Source organism: Lycorma delicatula, chromosome 10 (assembly GCF_047948215.1).
Source record: "Lycorma delicatula isolate Av1 chromosome 10, ASM4794821v1, whole genome shotgun sequence".
In the NCBI taxonomy this organism is placed as follows: domain Eukaryota; kingdom Metazoa; phylum Arthropoda; class Insecta; order Hemiptera; family Fulgoridae; genus Lycorma; species Lycorma delicatula.
Window position 1 is genome coordinate 51,252,526 of NC_134464.1, and position 14,816 is coordinate 51,267,341.

The 14,816-nt window shown below is 28.6% G+C and overlaps 1 protein-coding gene across 2 annotated transcripts in view; it reads left to right on the forward strand.

Annotated features, from left to right (window-relative positions):
* The window catches only part of LOC142331332 (uncharacterized), a 537,124-nt gene that overhangs the window by 58,064 nt on the left and 464,244 nt on the right, over positions 1-14,816 (forward strand). The window contains exon 1 of one of the 2 annotated variants that reach the window (XM_075377160.1): positions 6,473-6,516. The exons of the other annotated variant lie outside the window; for it this stretch is intronic. The gene's annotated coding sequence lies outside the window, so the exon portion shown is untranslated. Of the gene's footprint in view, positions 1-6,472; positions 6,517-14,816 lie in introns of those variants that run through there. 2 annotated transcript variants of the gene reach the window in all.

A 14,816-nucleotide genomic window follows, 5' to 3' on the forward strand; every position in this document is an offset into this window, starting at 1 on the left:
CAAAACCTGCGAAACGATGCGATTCAATAAATAGAAAATAATGAAGTGGGAATAAAAATGAATTTTGTTTTCCAAAAATTATTTGTTATTTAGAGAAAAATATAAATTTGACTAATTTACCGAGTTCAACATATAAATAATATAAAAACTTTATATACGATCTTTTTTATGTTTATTAAAGGTTCAACGAAGAAATAGAAAGAATATAGTTTTCTAAAAGTGAAATTAAAGAAAAAGTTCATATAAACATACGATATTTTTCGTATGGCGTCCGAAAACGTTTATTTTCGAGTTATAACTTACGAAAAATTTTGCCCTTACTTTGTTTTCAAGGATAAAATGAAGCCTTATTGAAATTCTTGGAAGTTAAATTAACTGCTAAATTTGACGTTTTTGACTTGAACAATTAAATAAAACAGATCCCAGAATTTCATCTCTAGAAATTAAAAAAAATTATTTGTAAAACACAAAAGATTGTACCGTAAATTACAATTTTGTTTTAATAGGTCTGACGTCCAATAACTTCGTTAAATTGCCAGAGTACACAAATAAAGTTTTACAGTAACATTTATGGAAAATTTAATTGTAATAAAATCTATGTAACGTCGATTCAACATGAAAAATAGTTAAAGAAATTTGACGTTAATGAAAAGGAAACAAATCAAAACGTGTCAGAAAAATTAATTTTTAGAGCGAAATTATTCGCTAACTATAACTCGAAAACGAAACTTTTCCAGTGCACCTGTCTTGTAGAACATGCCGTGATAGTCTTTCCGTTTTTTCACGAGCTATTTTGTATAAATCGATTTAACAGAACCATCAAATGAAAAGTAATAAAGTAGGTTTGTTTTGATAAAAATATTGTAATTTCTCTAGGTTGTATTAAAATAAATTTTATAAAAGAAAAACTGTTGTGTTTTTTATTATACAAGAGAATAAATGTATATATTTTTGTATAACTTATTAGTAAATTTATATTTTTATTAGGACATATATTGTTAAATTTTTTTCACGTTTTACTATACTTAATATGGTGTTAAGTCTTAAAATAATAAAAAGTTTTGTTCTTTGATATTTCTTAATTTTTAAAAAAATTAAATTAAATGTTGATCTTCGTGGTGGAGTGGTAGAATCTCGGCGGCCTTTTATTCAGAAGTAATAAATAACCAACGTTAAATTTGGGTTCAGGCATGAAATGTTTCGTACTCTACATATTTTCATATTCCCACCTACAAGCTTCTGTGATCAATTAATTCAACAGTAAAAAATTGTATACTTTAACTGAAATGTGATCGAGAAAAACCTGCATAATATTTTACTACTGGAAGCGAGTCATATTTTAAACTAATTGGAAAATATATAATTATATGTTTTATTTGTTTCTGATTTTTTTCTTTTAATAAAAAAAAATGTATTAATTTGATTTGAACGGTTAACTGGTCGAGATAAATCTTATACATATTAAGGGAATTAACAACAGATTTCATTTCACAGAGTGTTTTCAAGTAGGTTAATTTGTTTTCATTATATTAATTATATAAAACTAATTCTGTGATAATGTTTGGATTAATAGATTTAATCTTTTCATTTACTTAAATGAATTACGAGTGTTATTATTCAGTCTATGAATATAAATTATTTATTTACTTACATACATTATGATAATGATAGATAAACGTACGGTTTCAGTGAAATTAAAAACAACACATTTTCCGCCAGAGTTATTCCTATATAATTTTTTTTATTGTAATAAATCGGTGTTCCATTTTTTCTGATGTAATAAAATACATTAGAGTTTCATATTTTTGAATAATTGTTTTATCGATTTTTTTAAATTTATAATATTGGTCGGTCATTAAATACTTGTTTTTATAATAAAAGTATAATTTTGTTTGTTTCTCTATTTTTATTATTTATTAATTCCACGTGAAATTTTTTGTTTTAATTCAGCAAAAATGTTTCGTTTGTACTCGTATTTTTAAAAGTTATCTTTTTTTAGTTATGTATAATTACGAGTCTTTTTAGATCTGTTTCAGATGAATTATTATTGAAAGATTATTACTGTAATCATTGTAATTTTAATTGATAATTAGGTGCTGTGATATTCATTTCCTCACCAATTTCGTATCGCTTTGAACGTAAAATGTTACTGATGTACGTTCTCATTCCCACTATATCTGTATTAATTTATGTAACCTGTTTCAAAAACTACTGAATTTGAGTATATATATTTATTTTTGCTATTTTTGTACGTGTCAATTACTAATTATTAACTAATAATAACTAATTATTAATAACTAATTATTAGCGACTACGTTAAGGTAACTCGATATAAATGTTTCATTTCCTAGCCTAAAATCGAACCCCAAACGTTTGGTTTGCATATAGAATTTAAAAAATTGAAAATATTTTTTTAGTAATGTACGTGTGGGCTGTTGCTCTGAAAAGTTATCGCTATCGCTATTCACAAGTTATTGGATAAAATGAAATATTTAGATAAATGATGTGTTTCCAAAATTAAATTTTTATTGAAATTATTGGGGTTATTGAAGTTGTTAAAAAAATACTTAGCTTCCAACATAGCAAAGTCCAGGAGTTTAATTATTCCAGTTTTTGGCTTCGCAATGGTTACGTTGAATTATGATACCTATTTGAATATCTTTCAAATACAGATAGTCATTTCAGAGTTATAATCAAAAACTGATTTGAGATCTAACATATTTCTCGAAGGTTAATTCCGTATTCTTTGCTATTCTAGTCTTTGAGAACGCTCTGGTGTAGATTCACTTTATTTACGATCATTTAATTCTAATAGCTCTAAAGATTCTTCCTAACTGAGACCTCGCCGACCTTTGCGTTATGAAAATAATAATACCGAATCCAAAGTCTAATCTCTGACGATTACGTGTATGGATTACCCTGATGGAATTTCTTTAGTTCAGGATTTAAAAATCTACAGTGCTACTTTATTGGCGTGAGGGTGAGTTCTAGCGGATCGTTTCCATATTGATCCACCGGATTGGTCTAGTGCGTCTTCGAAAATATTTCAAAGTCGAGAGTTCTCAGGTTCAAATCTTAGTAAAGGCAGTTACTTTTACACGGATTTGAAACTAGATCGTGGACACTGGTGTTCTTTAGTGGTTGGAGTTCAATAAACAACACATCTCAGAAATGGTAGACCTGACCATTTCTCAGTACAAGACTTCACTTCACTCATTCATCCTCTGAAGTAATACCTGACGGTGATTCCCGGAGGCTAAACTGAAAAAAAGAAGAATCATTTCCAGATTAGACAATGAGATTAAATTTTGTAAAACACAAAATAATTTTCTGAAAAATTCGATATCGATATTGAAATTCAGTTTTCCTTAATCCATTAAAAGTTTGTTAAATATGTAAATAGTCTTTATTTCCTTTAATTTTATTTTCAAATTGATTTGTTTTTTTGTATATTATGATAGTAATATAAATTGATATTTTATAGACAGTGGCAATAATTTTAGCAAATCACAAAATAATTGTTTGAAGAAATCGATATAAACTATGACCATCGATATAAACAATATCTATGGTTATTTTCAATGATATTAAATTTAGTAAAAGAAGTTCTATGTTACTTATTTGTCATCGAAAATCAGCTGATTTTGAAATCGAGAGTTCTAAGGTTCAAATCCTAAAGTAATAGGAAAAGTAAAGGAATTTACTTTTATACGGATTTGAATTCTAGATCATGGGTACCGATGTTTTCTGGTGGTTGGGTAACCATACATCTCAGGAATGGTCGACCTTTTCTTTCTTCTTCCTGTTTAGCCTAAACAGTTGTTTGTTTAGGTAATTATCGATCAGACAATACTTCAGAGGATGAATGAGAATGATATGTATGAGTGTAAATAAAGTGTACTCTTGTACATTCTCAGGTCAACCATTCCTGAGATGTTTGGTTAAAATTGAAACCCAACCACCAAAGAACACCGGTATCCACGATCTAGTATTCAAATCCGTGTAAAAATAACTGACTTTACTAGGACTTGAACGCTGGAACTCTCGACTTCCAAATCAGCTGATGTGGTAAGACACGTTCACCACTATACCAACCCGATAGGTAAAGGAATGGTCGACCTGAGACTGTACAAGTCTACACTTCATTTTAATTCATTCATATCTTCCTCATTTTGTTCTGTGATTAACCACTTTACGGTGGTTTCGGAAGCTAAACAAAAAAAAGAGAGAGTTTACTTATTTGTACTTTTTTTATTTATGGTTTATATAATTTTATAGATTAATGAAGTTTGAAGTTTGAACTTTGGTAAACATTCCGGGAATCATAAGTTAAAATTTTGTAATGATTGGTTCAGTAGTTTTCGTGGTTAACGGGAACAAACGAAATAGACGTATCTTTATGGTGTTGCGAAATAACTTTTGATAACTCATCATAATTCAGCTTATTTCGAGAGTTCTCAGGTGCAAATCCTAATAAAGATAGTTCTTTTAGTGGTTACGTGGTTTAGTTGTTAAGTGTACAAGACTACACTTCATTTACATTCATACGTATCGTCCTCTGAAGTAATATCTTCGGTGGTTCCGGAGACTAAACAGAAAAAGAGAGAGATAACTTTTGAAATCAATCGGATGTCGTCTCAACTTTTAAATACCTTTTAAAATTATTAAATTATTTTTATTTTTTTTAAATACATTTAATTTATCTGATTTAATTATCTTTACATTAACATCCAAGTAAAAAATAAATAAAAATAACAATCATTCACGAATTACGATTAATAAATATTACTTTGTAAAAGTAAATAGCCTGTGATTAGAAACGCATTTTTCTAAAAGTTAAAATTTGATTTGTGTATTTGAAGAGATAAAAGTAGTTATTAAGTGGTAATAAGGAATATGTAAGAAAAAATTTCCGCTTTTGTAATAAGTATGTTTGACTTTGGTAAAAAGGATTTTTTGTTTAAAGGTAGATTTTATTTATAAAATGGAAATTTATAGGTAAACAGAAAACTGATTAAAATGAGGTATGACCAGACTTGATATTTCTCTTTTATTTTGTTGCGAGTTATTAAACAATAAATTCATAGGTAAAATATTACTGCAACTAAATTGCGAACTTTATTTTAAATATTGTTATTATAATTATTTTTTAAAACCGTATGGATTACTCTTGTGTTTTTTTTTATTATGAAAATCGTTTGTACGTTTTTCTGTTGTTATTCATTTTCTGTATTTTTATTTTTATCACACCACTTTTTTATTTAAGTACAATCTATCACTTTTTACCGTATAATTTTATCCCTTTTTAATTAATTCATATTACTAACTAATTAAAACATAAAACCATTTAGGAATTAATATAATAATTAAGCATGTGTTTTGTTTTATTTTTTAACGGTTTCTTTTATTTTTATTCGTAACTTGTTAAATTGGTGAAAAATTCAGTGTAACGGAATGATTCATTTGTGAAAGGATTTTAGTAAATAAAAAAAAGTAAAACACAAAAAAACTTATAGAAAATTTAGAGAGAAAAATATACTCGTATTTTAGGAAAAAACGTAGAATTCTGCATTTTAATGTCGAATATCTTTAAAAGGAATAAAGAATATATTTTTTTAAATAGCTAAATTCTTCAAAGTATCAAGTTTTTTTTTTATTGTTGAAGTTTTTTTTTTTTTTTTTTTTTTGATAAAGATCTAACTTACTCGGAAATTTCGTTTGTACTTTTATTAACTTTTATTCTCTATAACCAGAGTAGAACAGCATTTTTGTTGGTAAAGCTTATTTTTGATTTTTTTTTACAATTCTACATCTTGAGGTTGAAAAGAATAATATTAATAAATGTAAAACTATAACTTAATATTGTTTTCAACTTTTCATTCGTAGATATGAAATATATATATATATATATAGGGATTCTTATTTGTAAAATTGTTTTTTGAAGATTTTTTTGTAATCTCTCGACTACGTTTTGTTGAATTCTTTAATTGATTTCAGTGTATCTTTCAGTGGCGGCTCGCGTAAAGGCACTGTGGAACTGCAGCACCCCCTATTTCCACTTAATATTATCAGTAATATTTAATATAATGAATCCTTTTTTCTTTAATTACTTTTTTTTATATTGTACAATATATAATCGTTAAGCTTAATGTCAGTAGCCATCCCTCATTTTATAAAAAATAAATAAAAATCTTTGTATGGAACTGTGCGCTTCACAGTTCCTGCGGCGTGGTGTTATGCGCATGCACACATAGGAAGCTGCACGCGAGGCTGCAACGGAAAAAGAGCTTTGTCGCTCCCGCAGTGTCAATCGTGGCTTGCTGGTGGAAATAGTTTTTTTTTTTACTCCGCGTGTGTACAGAACGTTCCTTGTTCTTTCCCTTTTCTAGTTTAGACGGTGGAAGGAATATGAAAGTGGTTTAATTGTTTTTTCAGTAGTGATCAGAAGATAGGGGAAGCAAGGGCTCTTTGATTGCCAATTCTGTCCAAAACCACACTGGAAGGACGAAAGAGAAGGTAATTAGTAAAAACTAATTATGTATTTGTTTCTGTGTACATAGAAATTTAAATTAAGCACCATTGGGCTATAGTGTTTTTAAGCAGATATTTTATTAAGTTATTGTTTAATAATACTAAAAAGTATCTGTATTGACAATTTATTATTTATTCGGTTAAACCGAATACGGTTTTTAAGTACAATGTGCTTACTTGGAAATTTCTTTTGTAGTTTTATTAACTTAAAAGTATTCTTGAATGTTATAAAGTGTAGAATTAGATTATTATCCTGCTTCCAGCTATTCTATTTGATTCATTTTTTTCGGTGTTTTTTACTTTACAGAAACTTTAACGGTGGCCTTGAAAAGACCCAGAAAAGAGTTTTCTGGAGCAGCACTTGCTCTAATTTTAGCTACTAGTCGCCACTAGTATCTTTATTGTGTTGTCTTTTTATTTTTCTTAGGGTTCGAGTAGTTTCTTTTCTTTACTTTACTAGATTTTGATTGGATGTTTCTGATATTTGGAATTGGTGTAATAGCCGTACTTAATGTCTCTTCTACTGTTTCATCGCATTTGCTCTTTCATTAATGATGATTTTTAAGGGGTTTTATAGGGGCCAATTCTTCTGCGATATGTTTACGATTGTCTACTAGAACTTCGAATTTATCCGTGATTGTAATTTTTTCCATCACTTTTTGGTAATTTTCATGTTTGATTAGTTTGGTAGAATCTACTCTTCTTTTATTTTCAAAGGCTTGATTTTTTTTTGCTTCCTTTGGGGAGTAAATTTAATTTTAATTTTGACTACGTAATGATCTGATCCTGTATTATTCCTGTAATGACTTTTCCGTTGTAGATCTCTTTGTGGTGGTGTTTTTCCATGAAGACTAATTGCCATTCTTCTTTACTGTAGTCAAGGTGTTTCCAGGTTTAGAGTTTTTGATGTTTCTTTTTGAAAAATATGGATTTCGAGATTAAGTTGTGGTTTCTGCAGAGATCGATGATTCTGTCCGTTTTCATTTATTCTCTTTTGAGCAGGCCATTTTCCGATGTTGTCGGTACATTCTTTCACTGACTAGTTGAACGTTGAAGTTTCCGATTAGTTGTTTAATGTGGTTTTCTGGGATGCTGTTTACGGTCTAGTCGAGTAAGTCCCAGAACTTTTCTGTTTCTTCTCGGTCTTCTGGAGATTATTTTTTTTATTAATGGGGGAGTGGACGTTTATTATGGTGTCGATTTTATTAGTTGCTTTAAGGGTGAATGTTGAGATTATTGGGGATTGTAAATTTAATTATTGTACGTAGTTTATTATTTTTAAACATGTTCCAAACTGTGGGACAATTTTCAACACTCTTTTCTCAGGTACACCTTTGTAGAGCTTATATCCTTGAGATACCGTGTCGTATTGGTCGGTGTTTCTTATTTCCTGCAGCCCCACAATGCTAATTTTGTGTTGGTTTATTAAGTCGGTTTTTTTTTAATATTTTTGTCTGCATGAGTGAGTTTACATTGTGTGTGGAAATGTAGATGATTTGCTTTGGTTTGATTATGGATTTTGAATTGTTCTTGTTTGTGTGTGTGGTGTTACGCATCCATTGCTTTCAATCGTAAGTTATTTTCTAAGTGGCAGCCCATCGTATCCGATTGTTACCTTCTCTGAACACTGGTGTTGCTTTGTTCAGCCGGTAAAGTATTTGGACTTGGACTCCTGTGTTCGGACTTGGTCCCAAGTTACAACTCTGATCTAGTCTTGTGATAGTGGGGTACGACTTGATAGATGTAGTTATGAAGTTTGCTTGCATTCAGTTTACAGGACAAATTTCTCGCATTTGTCTCAGATATATCCAGGCTACCGTCGCGGAGGCTTGATCATCTGACTTTTGTTAAAGTTGTTATTTTTGAAAAAACGTAAAAAGTCCGATCCTAAACATTACGCCCAATTTAATACGCTTTGAAAATTTTTTTCTGTTAATTATTTTTATAAAATTATTATAGACGTAATTATAGATTCTGCTTTTTTAAAATTAATTCTAACTTTATCTGTTAATTTTTCTTTTAAAGATTGAATTATTAATTCTTGGGGTATGTAGAAATTTGTGCATTATTTTAAGTAAACATAAATTCTTACGTAAAACATCGAAGTCTGAATTTTTAATTTTAATTCGCAAGTAATTATTATTTTTAAAAATCTGATGTGGACAACACATGACTCCTTCTATGCGTATTAAATTACATTTACACTTCTGATATTTTTTTTTTGTTTTTTTAATTATTACTTATTTTAAGACTTTTTTTTTAACAAGCAGAGATTAATAATTATTAATAAATCAATATATTTAAACTTAAAAAAAAAAGTTAAAAAAAATGAAGTCGAATTCGATCCCCTATGCCTTCCCCTTATAAGATCCAAATATTTCATTAAGATATTTTTTTGCTATAACTCTGAAACCAATGAAAATAAGTACCACTTATGGTATACTCGTATAGTTGAAAAGCTCTCAATGAGGGCTTATTACTACAGTATAAGAAAAAGTCCAAAATCCAAATACTTTTGGATTTTGGGTTTTTTTTAATACTTTAGGTTCAGTCGATTGTAATCATAAGGGGAGGTGCACAACTAGATGTTACAATGGTACAAAATTTCAAAATCCTAATCGTTTTTCAGTTATGCAGATGCATACGTACGTACAGACCTCACGCTGAACTATTCAAAATGGATTCAGGGATGATGAAAATGGATATTTCCGTTGAAATCTGAAAATCGAAATTTTTCGCAATTACAATACTTCCTTTACTTCTTACAAAGAAGTAAACAAACATTTAATTGTGTAACTTTAAATAAATATTTCATTTTTATTCACATATAGTAATGCCCTATATATATTATACTTTAACGATAATTAATAATTATACATATACATATATGTATATGATAATTATAATTATACATTAACATGTACGAGTTCTATTCAAGGTGTTGAAAAATTTTCCCACAATTTGGCGTGGATGGATAAAGGGCCATCTCTTGGTCCTTGATCAGAGCAACATCATAATATATACAATTAATTTTAAGTTAAATTAATATGCAAAATAATTTAATTACGTGTTAATAATTTTATAAATACATGAGATAATGTTAAAGTTAAATATGTAAATGCTCTAAATTAGTAATATAATTAAAAAATAAATAAATCAAAAGGCGTTAATTACAATTATTTATGGTGTGTGTGTGTGTGTGTGTGTGTGTGTGTTCTGGTGCGTATATTTAAAGGTACTTAGAAAATTCAGGATTTTTTTTCGTTCAAGCCTTCTTTAGAGCACTTTTACATGATTGGGCTGTTTATTCTTTTTCCAAAAGAATTAACATTTTTCGTTATCTCTGCTTGTTTTTTCTTTCTTTGCTCCACTTGAAATTAATTTTACGTTTTATTTTTTGTTGAAACTTAGATTAATCACACAGTTTCCTAAATGTGTGATTAAATATAAACCTTCAGTTTATTTTTAATCCCTTTTCGATCTGTTTGAACCAGTCTGTTTTTGGTTTTTTTTCATAAATAAAATAAAAATTTTTTTAATATTGTCAATCTGTTGTTCATTCTATTTAGATGCTCATAGAATTTTATCATTCTTTTCCATACTATTATTTCAATATTTTCTATTTCTTGATATCACTCTTCCACTTTTCTTAGTTTGTACATTCTTTCCTTATATTTCAGATCATATAGTTTTCTAAGGATTCTTTTTTGAACTTTGTTTATATTTTTGCTAGAGAATTCTTGTAGTATTCTAAACCACACAAGGTAAGGCATGTGGAAGGATTACTATTTTATAGTGTTTTAATCTGACGTTTCTTGGTATGGATTTTTACCGTACAGATTTCCATTTAAATTACGCTACTTCCATTCTTTTGTACTCTAGTTATCATTCTTCGTTTTTCTAGTACTGTTAGGGTTATTACTTCTATTGGATATTTGGATTTATTTAGCCTTTTGATTATTTTAATTTCTTTCCTTTTGAGTGTTGGACAACCAACACTACAATAGTAATGTCTATTACTATTTTTTTTTTTTTTTTTTTTTTTTTTTTTTTTTTTTTTTTTTTTTTATAGTCCGTTCAAAAAATTCATTAATTTATGATATAATATTGTTTCTGTAAAAGAGAAACTTTTTTAAATAGGTCGGTAATTTATTAAAAATGTCAATGAAAGCATAATAATATCATTTTTCATTCGCCGAAGTATTTCGTTGATGCGTTGAATTACACGAAACCGATTTTATTAATTGGTTTAATAAGAAGTAGATTTTTTTTTAGATTAAGTGGGATTATTTTTATCAAAGGTTAGATATTTACAATTATAAACTATTTCCTCCTGTTTTGGACTCTTAGTGTGCAACATTTCATCGCGATCAGAATAAAACTAGATCTTTATAAAAGACAAACGGACACATAAAAATTTTGTTCTTTATATATATAATACTAGCAGACCCGGCATTGTTTCGTTATTGCTAGATTTGAGTGTGTATATATGTACACTCAAATATATATTAAATGAACACAATTGAAAGTTTGATAAAACATTATAAAAATGAACAGTATGGAAGTTCAGAAAAGTTAACCTTTTCCTTTTATTCTTTCTCTATTTTACTCTCTCCCCTCCTTTCTCTTGTTCTCTTCCCCGTTTCCCCCTTTCCCTTTTTCCATTTCCGCCTTATCCGTTCTTCCATTTTTCCCTATTTCCTTTTCCCTTTTCCGATTTTGAACTTTTTTCCTTTTCCCGCGCGTAAACCGATCTAGTAGTTTTTTAGTCTATAGCGGACACACATACGAACATTGCCTTTTATATATTTAGAAGAAGAAAGTCTGTTTATATGTGTGTTTGTTTCGTAAATATCTCGACACCGGCGCCACCTAGCGGGTATAGTTTTTGCAAAAATTTTTATTTTCACGTAATGTATATTCTGAATACGAGCCAGATCGCTTCATAAATACAATTTTTCTAGATATCTCAACTAACCCCAGCGCCACCCAGTGGGTCTATTTTTCGCAAAAATATTTCTTTTCGCGTAACACATATTCTGAATATGAGGCGAATCGGACGATAAATGCAATTTTCCAAATATTTCGACCCCAGAGCTATCTAGAAGGTTCTTTTTTTTTCAGAAGTATTTCTTTCCATGTAAGTAACACGTATTCTGATTATGAGCGAAATAGGACCATAAATACAATTTTTCGAATTATCTCGACCCAAACGCTACCTAGCGGGTTCAAACTAATTCAGAAGCCTTCGCGAGCGTGCGCATAGCAACTTACCAAAGTTTCATCGCAAAAACGTCATATATTATATAGATCGTTTATATTTTATATATATATATATAAGATAAAACTAGATAGATATATCATTGCTTATAAAAATGTATTATCTCAAATGCTTCTATTTCAAGTCTACAGATAAATGAATCGTTTGATGAAACTGTAAATCACGATATTAAGGGAAACCATTTTTTTATGCTTTGATTTTAAATAGGTTCTTTAAAAATTAAAATTAAATCAGTTTAAAAAAAAAAACAATTTTCTCACTATTAGTACAAAAATTATTAATTAAAAAATAAATATTTCCTTTCTATTATATGACGTCAAAATTTTCCAAAAATATTAAATTTGTAATGAATTCTTTGAAAAGAAATTCAGCTTAATTTATTCTTTCCATTTACGAAAACTTATCTGCATTTTAAATATACTTTCCTTCTTTTTATGCCTAATTGTATTTTAATGGATATACGCGTTTTGTTTAGTTATTTATTTTATAATAATTGGTAGTATAATAAATAACAGCTTATAAATTATGGAAAAATATAATTTGTGATAAATTATTAACTGTTTGAATCGCCTTATTTGTAACATAATGATATGGTTAGAGTTAGATATTAATATTATATATGTATATGGAATGCGAACATGGAATAGTGGTTTGTGGTCGCGTTTGTTAGTTGGTGGTTTGTCGAGGTTTGAGAAAGTTGTACTTTAAGTGGGCGTCAATGAGTACCTAATTCGGATATAACATCCGGGCCAGGCTTACACATAGTCTTTACTTTAGTCAAAATAACATGCATGCCTGGTGGCTCTTTTATTCATTTTAATATCGTAATGTTTTAATTTTTAAAGGTTGTTGATTTCCTTTCTTTTTCTTAGAATTATCTATTTTAAATATTAAAGAACATAGGTGTTGATTATTAGTTTTATTATCCGTATTAGGACAAACACTATGAAATTTTTCCCCTACACGGATAAATTGTATTTATTACATTAATTAAAACTTTTTTTATGTTAAAAAAATGTATTAAAAACATGTTGAAATTCTATTTTTTTAAAAATTTGTTATCTTTTATCTCGTATTCTTAAGATTGTTACAACAATTAATCATAAATTTTGGTGAATTTTGTTTGTAAGGTAACGGTTTAAAATGTAAGAAAATAAGTTGTATTCCAAAAAGTACGAAATATTTTTATATTTTTAAACTATTTGCTTATCGGAATGTCTGTGGTTTTAAAGTTGACTAGATTTAATTTAAACTAAAAGAAACAACATGGTATTGCTTTCATACACATTTATCATTTTACTAAAGTTTGAGTGAAGTAAAAATTGGCTATATTTTAAACCCAATGGATTAAAAAAAAAATAATAATAAAAATTGTGGATGGACTTTATTCAAAATCCCGGATCTATTTTTACTTCCTTGTTCGAAGTAAAGAAGTATCGTATTTTAGCCTTAATTGAAGGGCGTGTTAGATTTAGAGAAAACTACTTTTGTTAACTTTACCTTATATATGAATATTTTTAGACAATATTGATATATATGAATGTCAAAAGTGTTGTAATCGCGAAAAATTTCGGTTTTCATATTTCAACGGAAATATCCATTTTGACCATCCCTGAATCCATTTTGACTAGCTTCGGCGTGACGCTGTACGTAAGTATGTATCTCGCATAATTAAAAAACTATTAGTCGTAGGATGTTGACATTTTGGATTTAGAACTGTTCTAACCCCCGGGTTGGTCTAGTGGTGAAGGCGTCTTCCCAAATCAGCTGATTTGGAAGTCGAGAGTTCCAGAGTTCAAGTCGTAGTAAAGTCAGTTATTTTTATACGGATTTGAATACAAGATTGTGGATACCGGTGTTCTTTGGTGGTTGGGTTTCAATTAACCACCATACATCTCAGGAATGGTCGAACTGAGGCTGTACAAGGCTACACTTCATTTACTCGTATACATATCATCCTCTTAAGTATTATCTGAACGGTAATTACCGGAGTCGAAGCTAAACAGGAAAAAGAAAGAAAAGGAATGTTGTAACATCTAGTTGTGCACCTCTCCTTTTGATTGTAATCGACTGGATCAAAAGTATCCAAAAAAGCCGAAAATCAAAAATATTTCGACGTTTTTCTTAACCGCAGAAATAAGCCCTTATTTTTAATTAATGAAATATTTGGATCAAAGGGAAGGCATATCGGTTCGTATTAGACTTCATCGCCTTTTTTAACTTTTTTTAAAATTAAATTTATTTATTTATTAATAATTATTAACCTCTGATTGTAAAATAATTTTTACGATAAATAATAATTCAATACTAACCATTAAAAAAATATGAAAAAATATCAGAAGTTATTAATTAAATAAAATTATATGTACTTTTCATTTGAAAAAAAAAATTGTGCATATGTAATTTAATAGGCATAAAAGGAAGTCATGTGGTGCCAACATGAGATTTTTTTCTATTAATCTTTCCAAATATATTTCATTACTTAAAAAAAAAATGAAATTACTTGTTTAGAATCAAAATCGACTTAAAATCCGAGTGAAACGAAAAGAAAATTAAAAATAGGTCACGTTAAGTACAATACGTGAATACGTGAGCTGAGTACATTACGTGTGGATCCCTCTATACAGGTGTCCTTTAAAAGGTAAGGTCAAACTCTAGGAAGTGATTCTACTTAATATACTGAAGAAAAAATGTCCAGTGAACATACGTTCGAAAACGAAATTTTTCTGTCTGTCCTCCATTTTGTTTTCTTCAGAAAAAAATTATTTTTCAAGAACAGTTGAAGATAACGCAATAAAGTTTTGTACGTTATTGTAAACTAATATTTTTTAATAGGCAAAAGGGTACTTACGTATTAACGCCACCGCAGCTACAGCTTTATTTAAAAACGCTTTTTATTTATTTAACGCTTTATTTAATATTGAGTACTTTAAAAGTAGTCAATCGGATTTCGGTAGAAAATGGGCCGATATAGAGTTTAACATAGATTCAAAACAGTCCCTTT